The 15,943-nt window shown below is 40.7% G+C and overlaps 1 non-coding gene across 1 annotated transcript; it reads right to left on the reverse strand.

The window, feature by feature from the left end:
* Positions 1 to 4,420: 4,420 nt before the first annotated feature.
* Positions 4,421 to 4,494, reverse strand: TRNAT-AGU (transfer RNA threonine (anticodon AGU)). The gene has a single exon. It is a non-coding gene; the product is annotated as a tRNA-Thr (tRNA).
* Positions 4,495 to 15,943: the final 11,449 nt, after the last annotated feature.

The raw sequence follows: 15,943 nt of genomic DNA on the forward strand, positions 1-15,943 counted from the left end.
ATAGATACATAGATGAGTTCTTGCTGGAAAAAAACATTTTAAGCAACAGACAGCATGGATTCATGAAAGACAGAAGTTGTCAAACAAACAAGACTTCTTTTTACGAGGAGGTAGGTAAAACCTTTGGCAGAGGGGTGGCTGTGGATGTGGTATACTTAGTTAGTTATTATTTCAGATTTAGAATTTTTGGGTTTTCGAATTTCCGAATATTCAGAAAAATTTGTTAAACGGGCTTTCGTTAATTCGGATATTTCCGAATTAACGAATTTGTCGAAATTCATTAATAAAAAAAGAATTACAATGATCTTCATTGTAACAGCAAACAATTTGTAAAAAAAAAAAGAGTAGTACAGAGTTACATTAGTGAATCTGAACTACTCTGATAAAAGTATGTAAAAAAATTAAAAAAAAAAAAAAAAAAAAGTTTAAAAAGTTTTAAAAAATGTAATAAAAACGTATTTAATTTTTTTTTTCTTTTAAACACTGTCACCAGTTAGTGTCCCTGATCATCCACTGCCACATACCCCCCAACCCCCAGAAGCACTGTGAAAAAATATTGAAAATGTGCTTTAAGAAAAAGGGGGGGGGGGGGGGGTTATGCGGGCGCGGAGCGCCACCTCCCTGAAATGAGTTTTTGCAGGTTGGGTTGTCTGAGGTCTGAGGTAGGTTCTATTTAAATGAGCCCCTGAATGCACCTCAATGCATAAAAAAATGCATCTGCACTATTATTGACAAGGCATCACACCACAACGGAAAGAGCTTTCATAGCTGTATGTTGGACTGCACTATAACTCAGGTGCAAGTTTTTTGCTGCATACAGTGCCTTGAAAAAGTATTCATACCCCTTGATATATTCCAAATTTTTTCATGTTACAACTAAAAATGTAAATGTATTTTTTGGGGATTTAATGAGAAGTTTAAAGCAGGGTTAAGTTATTAAAAAACATCCCAAGTATTGACTATCTCAAGGAAGCTCTGTTCAATCCATCGTCCGAAAAAAAGAAAGAGTATGGCACGACTACAAACCTACCAAGACATGGCCGTCCACCTAAACTAACAGACCGGGCAAGGAGAACATTCATCAGAGAAGCAGCCAAGAGGCCCATGGTAACTCTGGAGGAGCTGCAGAGATCCACAGCTCAGGTGGGAGAATCTGTCCACAGGACAACTATTAGTCGTGCTCTCCACAAATCTGCCCTTTATGGAAGAGTGGCAAGAAGAAAGACATTGTTGAAAGAAAGCCATAAGAAGTCCTGTTTGCTGTTTGCGAGAAGCCATGTGGGGGACACAGCAAACATGTGGAAGAAGGTACTCTGGTCAGATGAGACCAAAATTGAACTTTTTGGCCTAAAAGCAAAATGCTATGTGTGGCGGAAAACTAACACTGCACATCACCCTGAACACGCCATCCCCACCGTGAAACATGGTGGTGGCATCATCATATGGTGGGGATGCTTTTCTTCAGCAGGGACAGGGAAGCTGGTCAGAGTTGATGGGAAGATGGATGGAGCCAAATACAGTGCAATCTTAGAAGAAAACCTGTTATGCTATGTACACAAGATAGGATTTTCTGACAACAAAACCGTGGATTTATTTCCGACGGATGTTGGCTGAAACTTGTCTTGCATACACACGGTCGCACAAATGTTGTTGGAAATTCCAAACGTCAAGAACGCGGTGATGTGCAACACGTACGACGAGCCGAGAAAAATGAAGTTCAATAGCCAGTGCGGCTCTTCTGCTTGATTCCGATCATGCGTGGAATTTTGTGCATCGGAATTGTGTACACACGATCGGAATTTCCGACAACAAATGTCCGATGGAGCCTACACACGGTCGGAATTTCTGACATCAAGCTCCCATTGAACATTTGTTGTTGGAAAATCCTATCGTGTGTGCATAGCATTAGTGTCTGCAAAAGACTTAAGACTGGGGCGGAGGTTCACCTTCCAGCAGGACAACGACCCGAAACATACAGCCAGAGCTACAATGGAATGGTTTAGATCAAAGCATATTCATGTGTTAGAATGGCCCAGTCACAGTCCAGACCTAAATCCAATTGAGAATCTGTGGCATGACTTGAAAATTGCTGTTCACAGACGCTCTCCATCCAATCTGACAGAGCTTGAGATATTTTACAAAGAAGAATGGGCAAAAATGTCCCTCTCTAGATGGGCAAAGCTGGTAGAGACATCCCCAAAAAGACTTACAGCTGTGATTGCAGTGAAAGGAGGTTCTACAAAGTATTGACTCAGGGGGGCTGAATACAAATGTACCCCACGCTTTTCACATATTTATTTGTAAAAAAAAATTGAAAACCATTTATCCTTATATTTTTCCTTCCACTTCACAATTATGTGCCACTTTGTGTTGGTCGATCACATAAAATCCCAATAAAATACACTTATGTTTTTGGTTGTAACATGACAAAATGTGGAAAATTTTAAGGGGTATGAATACTTTTTTAAGGCCCTGTATGTGCTTTAGGGTTGCAGGTGAATTTTCTCTGGTCATGTGATGAGTGGGCTCCTCTTCAGCAGTGGGCGGTCCTTCCTGTTGCCCAGGTCATTATGATGGAACACCCCCGAGGGGCAGGTCCACGATGGCCCGAGCTCACAAGGAGTGGGTTGAATGACATTGGCAGCAGCAGAACAGATCACACTTTTTGCATGGGACAAAAAAAAAATCTACTCTGCAACAAAAGCTGATTTTTTTTTTTTATTTTATTTTAACTTATAATTTATTTGAAACATATTTTATTTTACTTTAGCTTTCAATTTACTTTAACTGCTGCCCTATTTATTTAGATCTTAAGAAGAATGTACAATCAGATATTGGTGTGTATGACCAGCTTATGGCGTTCTTCGCTTGCTTTCAATCATCTGTTTTCAGGTCAAAGCTCAGCAGGAAACGTCTGATGGGTTTTTAAAGCAAGCGGTGCATTAGATATATATTTTTTTTTTTTCCAGTTGATCCTCACTTTCATTATTTCTGATGGACTCTAATATTGATCAAATGTTATTTGAATAGGCTTATCGCTGGCGTGGATCAATTAGAGCTTGTTTAGATGTGCAGCAGGGTCTATCGCTCTTCTGAAAAGCGATCCACACTCAGTTCACTTTTCAGAGGTGTTTTGGCAAGGAGACCTTTTTATCACCTCCTCACCGCCTGCTTTAACCCCTTGGACCCCGCACTAGTGCGCCGCAACCGCACTTGAATGGGTCACAATCATCGGGCGGCAGCACCCACCAAAAAAGGCAGTGGGTATTATTCTTGCCATGGTATGTGTACACCCTCTGTAATTAAAGGGGAGTGGTGGGGGGCAGTGAAATCACAGCTCGGCCACTGGGTTTTACCACCCTCCAACTGCTAGTGTGAATGAGCCCTAATTTTGTTTATCTTAATTAAAATTAAAAAAAATTAATTAATGTACAGCTTAACTCATTAAACAGAACTATAATATATTCACCTTAGATGCGGCAGCTGCATTGGTTTTCTTTTTTCAGGCTTTTTTGCCTTCTGATAACACACTTCCCGTCCTAGGGTGACAACGCTCACTCATCTCACTGTATCTCTGGAGGAGCAGTCGCCCTAGCTGTTCTCCTGATTTGGGCTACAAACGTTACCACGTCCCCATATAACATAGGGAGGAGGAGGTGTCCTGTAGTTCAAAGATGATAGCTGGGAAGGCTGATAGGATTGTTTGAGATTTCTGTTCAGTGCATGGGAAGTGACAAAGACACCGGATTCCTGGCAGGATCCAGAAGTATTTTTCTGAATTTGCAGATTATATACTTAGTTTGAAAAAAAGAAAAATAAAACTAATTCAGTCACATATAAGGACGGGTAATCTGGAAAAGATAAAACTTTTGTTCTTGGGTTTCAATATCCTTTAAAAAGTAAAAAAAAAAAAAAGTTTAAAAAAATCCCAGGTCTAGTTAAACTGAAAGAAAAATGTAATTAAAAATATTGAAGCAGGTGGGGCTATCATGCAGACTGTCTATATCAATCATTATCAATATTTTAGCAGTTATCTGGCTCTGTTCCACCCCAACCACAGAAAAACTGCGTTACCTCTGTTTGACCACCAGGTGGCGCTCTTCACCTGCTGCACTAATTCTGTGCAAGAATGAGTAGTGACATGTTTGTAAGAGGCAATTTACTCTTATAGAAATCATTTCTCATCATTCCTCTTCAAATTTCAGCATTCCTAAGGTGCAACTGCAAAATAAATCTAAACTACAGATATGATGAACTGCCATGAATAAATGATAAACTATGGTCTGCCATGGAAAAAAAAAATATCAAAATGTTAATAAAGTATCAAATGGGTACCTAAATTAATCGTAGGTAAGGAGAAAGCGAATAAAAACAATGAATGTAACAGCATTTAAAAAAAAAACTAAAGATTACTTTCCCAAGGCACCGCTGGGATTCGAACCCAGGATCTCCTGTTTACTAGACAGGCGCTTTAACCAACTAAGCCACGGCGCCGCACGCTGTTCCAGCCACAACAAGCCTCTAACATGGGATGCTGCTGCAACTGGTGGCTTTTGGTACTGCAGCTGGTATGTAGGGATTTAAAAAGCAAGCGGTGGGAATGGATCAAAAAAGATAGCATTTGGAAATGTCTTTATTAATCTCTTATGTTAATTCTTGACTTATTTTAATTGTGTTTTTTACAGAAAATTTATCATAGGATTTTAGTCTTTAAAGAGGACATATGAAGTGAATGGTGAATTATTACTAAACCATATAATAAAAATTAATCAACAACAATGTATACAAATAGTGACCTATAAATATAGGTAGTGAATTACTTATGACCGTAAGCATATAGGCTTAGGGTCAAAACAGGCTTAGCAGATATGGGGGGACCACCACACGGATACTCCGGTTGGCACCTGATGGATCAATGGGTCAAGACTCCTTGCCAGGTAATTCTCCAGCCGACAACCACTGTGGATGTTCTCCCGACTCCTGTCCTCTCATGGGGCAGACTTGAAGCTCCCACGGATTCAGTGCAGGAATGATGTAATATAAAGTTGCCAAAAAAGGGGATAAAGAAAAAATGCTCCGCTGGTGCAGATAACTTTGGGTTTCCTTTATTGGTCTCAAGTATTAAAAGCAAAAAAAACGGAATAAAACAAACAAGATAAAAAACGACACTACCGCCGTTTGTTTAAAGATCGCGCATGCGCGGTGCGTGCAATGTTGTGACCCTACGGCCGTTTCGTCACAACTGACGTCATCAGGGGTACGCACCGACGCACGCGCATGCGCATTAAATAACCAAGCGTCAAGACGGAGGACGCTATGATTGGTTCACACTAGGCTGTGCTTCATGTAAGAAATCAGCTACAGGGAAATTTAACATAGACATAAACCTACCTATTCAATTAAGCAAAGGGAACGTCAAGCTGTTAGATTACGCCCTATCGAAGCAACAGCATGTAAACACTCAACCGATGCCATCTAGTGGTTTTTTTGAAAATTACACCAGAAATTCAGCAGTGGCATATAACCAGGCTGCATTATAAAAAATAATGAAGTTGATTAATTAATTAATTAAAAATAACATAAAAAATGAAAAATATAAAAAATATATAAAAAACTTATATAAATATATACAAAACTATTAATACATTTATTATTATAATGTCCGCAGATGTCTATAATATTATGGGGCTAAATTAATTCAAAAATATAATATAAAAAAAAAGCAACAACAAATGACGTCACTTCTAGTGCCATCCAATAGGGTATTAGAAAATCATTGTACCCAAATTAATATCAGCCTTAATGTTCACAATTAAATGGAATCAGGTAACAATATACCCCTATATAAGGGGTGAGTTTATATAATATATTAGGGAAAAAAACAAGAGGATAAAACTGAAGCCTGTTAATGCCTATTGTGAAAACAATAACATAGCCTACTCCTTACAAAAATTCTAAAACAATGATACATGAAAATACCACCCCTATTTGGGACCAGAACTAAGTCAGTATATAGAAAATATAAAAAGAATTCAATGAAAAAAAATTTTTTAGAAATTCTTTAAATTCCCTTCACCATCAGGGGGCATATATCTGGTGTTCGGCTTTTATCATTAGAAGTACATTGGATAAACAGAACATGGTTAAACCCAGAAAGTATACCCGAGTAGGACATCAACTTCTCCAACAACCTCATCTTTTCAACTGTTGTTGATAAAACAGTTGATGTCCCACTCTATATTTAAACCATTCGGGGCATGGGAACCAAGCCTAAAGATCCAGTTAGTTTCTGATCTCGATATGGTTCGCTTTCCATTACTGCCTCGCCAGTGTGGAACATATTTTTCTATCCCTATAAAGGTGGTGCCACTGGGGTCTCTATTGTGCACTTCGTCATAGTGTCTAGAGACACTATGTTTATCGAACCCTTGTTTGATATTAGTGATATGTTCCCCTAACCTTACGCTGAGTTTCCTGGTGGTGCGCCCCACATACTCCAAACCACAGGGACACCTGAGGAGGTATACCACACACTTGGAGGCGCATGTTATGAGAGAGTTAATAGGGTAAGTGACTCCTGTGCCTGCTGATGTAAATTCTGTGAGCCTTCTCTGGCGTAATGCGTTCACTCTACAAACCCTACATCTTCTACAGGGAGAAAAGCCCTTTAGGTCACCAAAGAAGGTCGAACGCTGAGGTGGATCGGGGACATTTGGTGCTAGAGTGTGCCTTAGGTTCATAGCCCCTCTAAATAAGACACGAGGGTTATTAGGCAGTAGAGGGCCAAGAACACGGTCGTTCTTAATGACCGGCCAATGTCTTTTTAATGATTCTCTTAATGGCCCAGTGTTGGCTGGAATAAGTGGTAAGGAAAGCTAAACTGAAGTCCTCACCGTTGTTAACCTGGGGGGGTTTATCTCCTAGAAGTTCCGTACGGTCTCTATTCCCGACTTCCACGATTAAAGTTTCTAACATAATTGCCTCATAGCCTTTATCCAGAAATTTCAATTTAAGGGATGAGGCCTCTCTAAAATACTCATCCAGATTTGAACAATTCCGCCTCAGGCGTAAAAATTGGCCCTTAGGGACAGCGGACAGCCACGATTGATGATGGCAAGAGTTAAGGGGAATAAAACTATTCCTATCGGTGGATTTGAAGAAAGTAGATGTAGTAATTCTCCCATCCACTATAGTTATTAGTAGGTCCAAAAAATGGATCTGTACTGAGCTAGACTCATATGTCAGAACTATACCCCTATCATTTCCATTAAGGGAGAGGAGGAAGTTGGACAAAGATTCAGAGTCGCCGTCCCAAATAAATAGGACGTCGTCAATGAATCTTCTCCACATAACGAGTTGGGGAGGTTTATCACATAAAACTACGTCCTCCTCCCATTTGGCCATAAAGAGGTTAGCCATAGAGGGAGCGAATTTCGCTCCCATGGCCACTCCCCTTGCTTGTAAGTAATGCTTGTTGTTATGCCAGAAATGATTGTGTGCCATCGAAAAATCCAACAGCTGTGTGATGGAGATGTTGGAGTCACGATAAAGGAAATGTCGCACCGCTTCATGACCCAATTGATGGGATATGGATGTATAAAGCGATGCGACATCCGCAGTCACTAGCATATAAGTATCTTTCCACTCTATGCTACCCAATATATTAAGGACGTGTTTAGTGTCCTTAAGGAAAGCGGGGTTATTTAATGCGCATGCGCGTGCGTCGGTGCGTACCCCTGATGACGTCAGTTGTGACGAAACGGCCGTAGGGTCACAACATTGCACGCACCGCGCATGCGCGATCTTTAAACAAACGGCGGTAGTGTCGTTTTTTATCTTGTTTGTTTTTTTCCATTTTTTTTGCTTTTAATACTTGAGACCAATAAAGGAAACCCAAAGTTATCTGCACCAGCGGAGCATTTTTTCTTTATCCCCTTTTTTGGCAACTTTATATTACATCATTCCTGCACTGAATCCGTGGGAGCTTCAAGTCTGCCCCATGAGAGGACAGGAGTCGGGAGAACATCCACAGTGGTTGTCGGCTGGAGAATTACCTGGCAAGGAGTCTTGACCCATTGATCCATCAGGTGCCAACCGGAGTATCCGTGTGGTGGTCCCCCCATATCTGCTAAGCCTGTTTTGACCCCCCTGAATAAGGGCGGTCACAGGCTTTCTGGTAAGCCTTTTATTCATTCACCTATCCGGTGGTGGGCAACACCGATTATCGAAGATGCACCCCTGAAACTCACATTGCACGAAAAATATTGCTTTGGACTTTTATGCACCTTTAAAAGCTTTATTTCCAGAAATGTTTTTCTGTAATTCCATATGCTCACGGTCATAAGTAATTCACTACCTATATTTATATGCTTACGGTCATAAGTAATTCACTACCTATATTTATAGGTCACTATTTGTATACATTGTTGTTGATTAATTTTTATTATATGGTTTAGTAATAATTCACCATTCACTTCATATGTCCAGCGCTGCACTTTCTGTATTATATCTAGTTTTTTGTACCCTTATATCGGGGTTATAGTGCATAGCAGCAGGACCTTTTTTACTTCATCACAATTTTTATGCACCTAGCGCAATTTCTTTGTTTTTTTGATTTTTGTTGTGTATTTTTGATATACGGTTTTTGCAGCTGGTGTGTCCATAATGGACATCTTTGAGTATAGATCCCAGGTGGTCACTGACACTGTGGGTGTCTTTGACGGTAAGGAGGATCCTAGAGATGATTTGGCAGGGTGCTTCCTTAGGTTAAAAAATCTTACTATCACAGAAGTACATGCTAGATGGGATATAGCATACTTAGAGGAATATATAAAAGAAAATATGGTCCCGAGGAGCCTCAGGTGGGAGGTCAATCCCCAGAAAGAGGACAATGAGCTGGGAGAATGGTTTAAGTATTTTAACGAGGCGGGGGTCGGTTTTTTACAATTCTTGGTAGCCAAGAAGAAAAGGAAACTAACAATGCTAGATTTAGAAATCAATACTATTAGGAGTAAACTAGCCCCCTTTAAGGATGATCAGGAATATGTCCGGAGATCAGAGGTGCTCAAAACCATCTTAATCAAAGAGGAGATGGAACAAAGAAAAAAAGGAGAAAATATAATAGAGACATTAAAGACTATAAAGATAATTTAGTCTTTAAATGGCAGATTCCCCCTTCCTCTGACCTTCCGGTTACCAATAGTACCACGAGTAACTCACAAACTATGCCTTCTACCCAGGAACCCCGGAAAGAGAATCAGTCGACGATCCCCCACAATTTTCCCCACCCTAGAGGTAGGGACATTCAGCAATACCCTAACCATGTAAGAGGTAGGGGTCGGAGTAAGGGGTTTCTCCCCCGCACACACTATAATCCATCCCCATCTTGGAGACAACATAGGGGTCATGAGACCCACTATGATTATGATGGTGGGTATTACCACCGCAACCAGAAAGTCCATCAAGGTAGACAGAGATATTGTGAAGGAATAGCTGAACAGGAACAACAAGGTCAGGAAAGGGAACTAGTAATAGATTTTCCCCTCTGGCACGGACTATGGAGGGATCTATTTCTAGTCCAAATGGCAATCAAAATATCTTTGGTACTCCTCAAAGCCAACAAGAGAATAACCGTTTTAGACGGGATTTTCAGGTGGTAGGCAGAGGAAGAACCAAACGAAATGGCGACGCAAGAGAGGGTGCAGAGGGGGGAGGAAACTTCACCCCAAAAAGAAGGAGGCTATAGACACAAATGGGATTATAAATTTAAGTACTAAAGAACTTTCCAAACAAGAACTTTTCACCCTAAATAAAGGTTTAAAATTCGTGCCACCGCGGAATTTGAATAAATTCCAGACATTCATAGATGTGCAGAAATATACCCGTAAACTCAACATTAAACGGTATATTCTGAGTAATCCATCTAGACAACTAGCTAGAGAGGCTTCTACAGTGGTGCATTCGGGTTTGTCGAATGCATCACTGTTTAACCCTCCTGGAAATTCAGCACCGAATGTCGCCATATTTAGGGATTTAGTACTGAAGGATTTAACTAATCTAAGAATGAGAACAGTACAACCCGAATATGATGTTAGAATTGGAATTGAGGCCTTATGTAAGAGGAAAGACATTATTATACGCCCCGCCGACAAAGGCGGAGCCATTGTCATTTTAGACAAAGACTCCTACAATAATGAGATGCAGAGAATCCTTTCTGATGCTGACACCTACTTACCCTTGCAATCTGACCCAACTCTCAGTTTTAAACGGGAATTGAAAGGTTTGATTGACAAGGGTTACAAAATGGGATTCTCAATAAAAAAGAGAGGGAACACCTTATTCCTCTGGCCCCCAGGTTGCCAGTCATGTACATCTTGCCAAAGATCCACAAGACTCTGGTTAACCCTCCGGGAAGGCCCATCATCAGTGGTATAGATTCCATCACTTCACGTGTTGGTAAATATATTGATTTTTATCTGCAGCCACTGGTGATGGGCACCCCCGCTTTCCTTAAGGACACTAAACACGTCCTTAATATATTGGGTAGCATAGAGTGGAAAGATACTTATATGCTAGTGACTGCGGATGTCGCATCGCTTTTTACATCCATATCCCATCAATTGGGTCATGAAGCGGTGCGACATTTCCTTTATCGTGACTCCAACATCTCCATCACACAATGTAATTTTGTGATGGAGCTGTTGGATTTTTCGATGGCACACAATCATTTCTGGCATAACAACAAGCATTACTTACAAACAAGGGGAGTGGCCATGGGAGCGAAATTCGCTCCCTCTATGGCTAACCTCTTTATGGCCAAATGGGAGGAGGACGTAGTTTTATGTGATAAACCTCCCCAACTCGTTATGTGGAGAAGATTCATTGACGACGTCCTATTTATTTGGGATGGCGACTCTGAATCTTTGTCCAACTTCCTCCTCTCCCTTAATGGAAATGATAGGGGTATAGTTCTGACATATGAGGCTAGCTCAGTACAGATCCATTTTTTGGACCTACTAATAACTATAGTGGATGGGAGAATTACTACATCTACTTTCTTCAAATCCACCGATAGGAATAGTTTTATTCCCCTTAACTCTTGCCATCATCAATCGTGGCTGTCCGCTGTCCCTAAGGGCCAATTTTTACGCCTGAGGCGGAATTGTTCAAATCTGGATGAGTATTTTAGAGAGGCCTCATCCCTTAAATTGAAATTTCTGGATAAAGGCTATGAGGCAATTATGTTAGAAACTTTAATCGTGGAAGTCGGGAATAGAGACCGTACGGAACTTCTAGGAGATAAACCCCCCCAGGTTAACAACGGTGAGGACTTCAGTTTAGCTTTCCTTACCACTTATTCCAGCCAACACTGGGCCATTAAGAGAATCATTAAAAAGACATTGGCCGGTCATTAAGAACGACCGTGTTCTTGGCCCTCTACTGCCTAATAACCCTCATGTCTTATTTAGAGGGGCTATGAACCTAAGGCACACTCTAGCACCAAATGTCCCCGATCCACCTCAGCGTTCGACCTTCTTTGGTGACCTAAAGGGCTTTTCTCCCTGTAGAAGATGTAGGGTTTGTAGAGTGAACGCATTACGCCAGAGAAGGCTCACAGAATTTACATCAGCAGGCACAGGAGTCACTTACCCTATTAACTCTCTCATAACATGCGCCTCCAAGTGTGTGGTATACCTCCTCAGGTGTCCCTGTGGTTTATAGTATGTGGGGCGCACCACCAGGAAACTCAGCGTAAGGTTAGGGGAACATATCACTAATATCAAACAAGGGTTCGATAAACATAGTGTCTCTAGACACTATGACGAAGTGCACAATAGAGACCCCAGTGGCACCACCTTTATAGGGATAGAAAAATATGTTCCACACTGGCGAGGCAGTAATGGAAAGCGAACCATATCGAGATCAGAAACTAACTGGATCTTTAGGCTTGGTTCCCATGCCCCGAATGGTTTAAATATAGAGTGGGACATCAACTGTTTTATCAACAACAGTTGAAAAGATGAGGTTGTTGGAGAAGTTGATGTCCTACTCGGGTATACTTTCTGGGTTTAACCATGTTCTGTTTATCCAATGTACTTCTAATGATAAAAGCCGAACACCAGATATATGCCCCCTGATGGTGAAGGGAATTTAAAGAATTTCTAAAAAATTTTTTTTCATTGAATTCTTTTTATATTTTCTATATACTGACTTAGTTCTGGTCCCAAATAGGGGTGGTATTTTCATGTATCATTGTTTTAGAATTTTTGTAAGGAGTAGGCTATGTTATTGTTTTCACAATAGGCATTAACAGGCTTCAGTTTTATCCTCTTGTTTTTTTCCCTAATATATTATATAAACTCACCCCTTATATAGGGGTATATTGTTACCTGATTCCATTTAATTGTGAACATTAAGGCTGATATTAATTTGGGTACAATGATTTTCTAATACCCTATTGGATGGCACTAGAAGTGACGTCATTTGTTGTTGCTTTTTTTTTATATTATATTTTTGAATTAATTTAGCCCCATAATATTATAGACGTCTGCGGACATTATAATAATAAATGTATTAATAGTTTTGTATATATTTATATAAGTTTTTTATATATTTTTTATATTTTTCATTTTTTATGTTATTTTTAATTAATTAATTAATCAACTTCATTATTTTTTATAATGCAGCCTGGTTATATGCCACTGCTGAATTTCTGGTGTAATTTTCAAAAAAACCACTAGATGGCATCGGTTGAGTGTTTACATGCTGTTGCTTCGATAGGGCGTAATCTAACAGCTTGACGTTCCCTTTGCTTAATTGAATAGGTAGGTTTATGTCTATGTTAAATTTCCCTGTAGCTGATTTCTTACATGAAGCACAGCCTAGTGTGAACCAATCATAGCGTCCTCCGTCTTGACGCTTGGTTATTTAATGCGCATGCGCGTGCGTCGGTGCGTACCCCTGATGACGTCAGTTGTGACGAAACGGCCGTAGGGTCACAACATTGCACGCACCGCGCATGCGCGATCTTTAAACAAACGGCGGTAGTGTCGTTTTTTATCTTGTTTGTTTTATTCCATTTTTTTTGCTTTTAATACTTGAGACCAATCTGCACCAGCGGAGCATTTTTTCTTTATCCCCTTTTTTGGCAACTTTATATTACATCATTCCTGCACTGAATCCGTGGGAGCTTCAAGTCTGCCCCATGAGAGGACAGGAGTCGGGAGAACATCCACAGTGGTTGTCGGCTGGAGAATTACCTGGCAAGGAGTCTTGACCCATTGATCCATCAGGTGCCAACCGGAGTATCCGTGTGGTGGTCCCCCCATATCTGCTAAGCCTGTTTTGACCCCCCTGAATAAGGGCGGTCACAGGCTTTCTGGTAAGCCTTTTATTCATTCACCTATCCGGTGGTGGGCAACACCGATTATCGAAGATGCACCCCTGAAACTCACATTGCACGAAAAATATTGCTTTGGACTTTTATGCACCTTTAAAAGCTTTATTTCCAGAAATGTTTTTCTGTAATTCCATATGCTCACGGTCATAAGTAATTCACTACCTATATTTATATGCTTACGGTCATAAGTAATTCACTACCTATATTTATAGGTCACTATTTGTATACATTGTTGTTGATTAATTTTTATTATATGGTTTAGTAATAATTCACCATTCACTTCATATGTCCAGCGCTGCACTTTCTGTATTATATCTAGTTTTTTGTACCCTTATATCGGGTTATAGTGCATAGCAGCAGGACCTTTTTTACTTCATCACAATTTTTATGCACCTAGCGCAATTTCTTTGTTTTTTTGATTTTAGTCTTTAAAGAGGACCTTCACCCATATGTATGACTTTCTTGTTTATGGACTTTTTATAACATAATATTGCTTCAAATGATTAATTAATTAATTTTTATGCGCTGTACTGCTTTTTATGAATTGTATTTGCTGGATTTGATAAGTTTTATTCTCAGTATTAGCTGCTTTATTTCAATCTCATGTGATTGACGCTGGTTGAATTTTTTATTATATGATTTTGAACTGTCACATGGCATTGGGCTTAATAATTATGGAATGATTGTATCTTCCCAAATGACAACCATATACACTGTTGCTCGGGAAAAAATTTTCAACCCTGCTTCTTCAAATTTTCTTGCCATTAAGATCGGGGATGGACACCTTTTTGCACCCCACAAATGAGTAGGAAATCAGACGGACATTCTTAAAACGAAAAATTACTAATGAATTCTACAAGTGTAAGTCCAGCTTTCCTCCCCTCTGACTTCACACCCCCCCCCCCCCCCCTTCCTCTTACACAATTGGTGGAAATTTTTCCCTCCTGCCTCGGCATCCCTTTAAAGTGGGGTTCCACCCAAATTTTGAACATTATCTCTATGTATTCTCTTCCTTGCCTAGATGCTGACATGCTGTGTAAAAAAATTTAAATCGCCATAATTACCTTTTTCTTTCTAATCTTCTTAGCACTTCCTGGTTTTCCTCCCATGGGAGTAGGCGTGTTTCTAGCCTCTCCCAGACCTCCCACAGTCCCCTGGGAGCTAGTCTCAGGCTTCCCAGCATGCATTGTGCAACAGCGTCATCACAACATCTCGGTGAATGCTGGGAGCACAGCATTCACCGCATCCAGGAAATACATGCTTGTGGGCTTCAAATGCCCACAATGAAGATGGAAACCGCCTGCAGTGAATTTTATAAGTTATTCTTTACAACGAAATCGGACACAGGCGGACTTATTACACAGAACATGTGAATAGATAATCATGAGAAGAAAAGTTTGTGAATGAACTCCAAAAAAAAAAAAAAAAAAAACGATAGATAGGTGGACCCCCGCTTTAAAAAGTTCTGAATGCCTGGGAGGGACGGGGGAGGGGGGAGGCAGGAAGGATCGGTGCTCATGTGACCACTGATTGGCTGGCACAGTGGTCACATGATTGGGAGCTGGTCCTGCCAGCTACTGATCGTTAACCCAGGCCGACAGCGGTCTTTGACAGGTCGGTGTCTGTGCGGGGAGCGCACTCTCAGCACAGGAACATTGGTCCCCTGCGATGCATATGTGCAACGCGTCAGCATTAAAGCCCACCCTTCTGCCGCTGCACATAGGTGTTACGTGGACAGCAACAGGTTCAGTTTTTTTTTTTTTTTTAAATCTTAGGAGACGTATGCAGCGTGATCTCGCGCATGTGCAGATACAGTGGGGGAAATAATTATTTGTTCCCCTGCAGATTTTGTAAGTTTGCCCACATACAAAGAAATGAAGGGTCTATACTTTTTATCATAGGTGTATTTTAACCACTTCAGTACCAGGGCACTTATACACCTTCCTGCCCAGACCAATTTTCAGCTTTCAGCGCTCTCACATTTTGAATGACAATTGCGCAGTAATGCGACGCTCTACTCAAACAAAATTTTTATCATTTTTTTCCCACAAATAGATCACCTCTGGGTTTTTTTTTTAGTTTTTGCGCTACAAATAAAAAAAAGATTGAAAATTTTGAAAAAAAAAAAAGTTTTTCTTTGTTTCTGTTACAAAACTTTGTAAATAAGTACGTTTTCTCCTTCACTGATGAGGCTGCACTGACGGGCACTGATGAGGCAGTACTGATTGGCACTGATGAGGTGGCACTTATATGCAGCACTGATAGGTGGCACTGATATACAGCACTGATGGGAACTCATAGGCAGCACCGATGGGCACTCCTAGGTGGCACTGATGGGCACTAGTAGGTGGCACTGGAGGGCACATATAGGCAGCACTGATAGGCATCACTGATGGGCACAGAGTGCCATCCCTAATGGGCAATGATTGCCATCCCTGGTGGGCTCTAGTGGGCTTACCTGGTGGCCATGGGCGAGCATCCTGGGGGGGGGGGGGCTGCACTGATAATCAGTGTAGACCCCCCTGTCAGGAGAGCAGACGATCG

The sequence above is a fragment of the Aquarana catesbeiana genome, linkage group LG11 (genome assembly GCF_042186555.1).
Source record: "Aquarana catesbeiana isolate 2022-GZ linkage group LG11, ASM4218655v1, whole genome shotgun sequence".
Classification (NCBI taxonomy): Eukaryota; Metazoa; Chordata; class Amphibia; order Anura; family Ranidae; genus Aquarana; species Aquarana catesbeiana.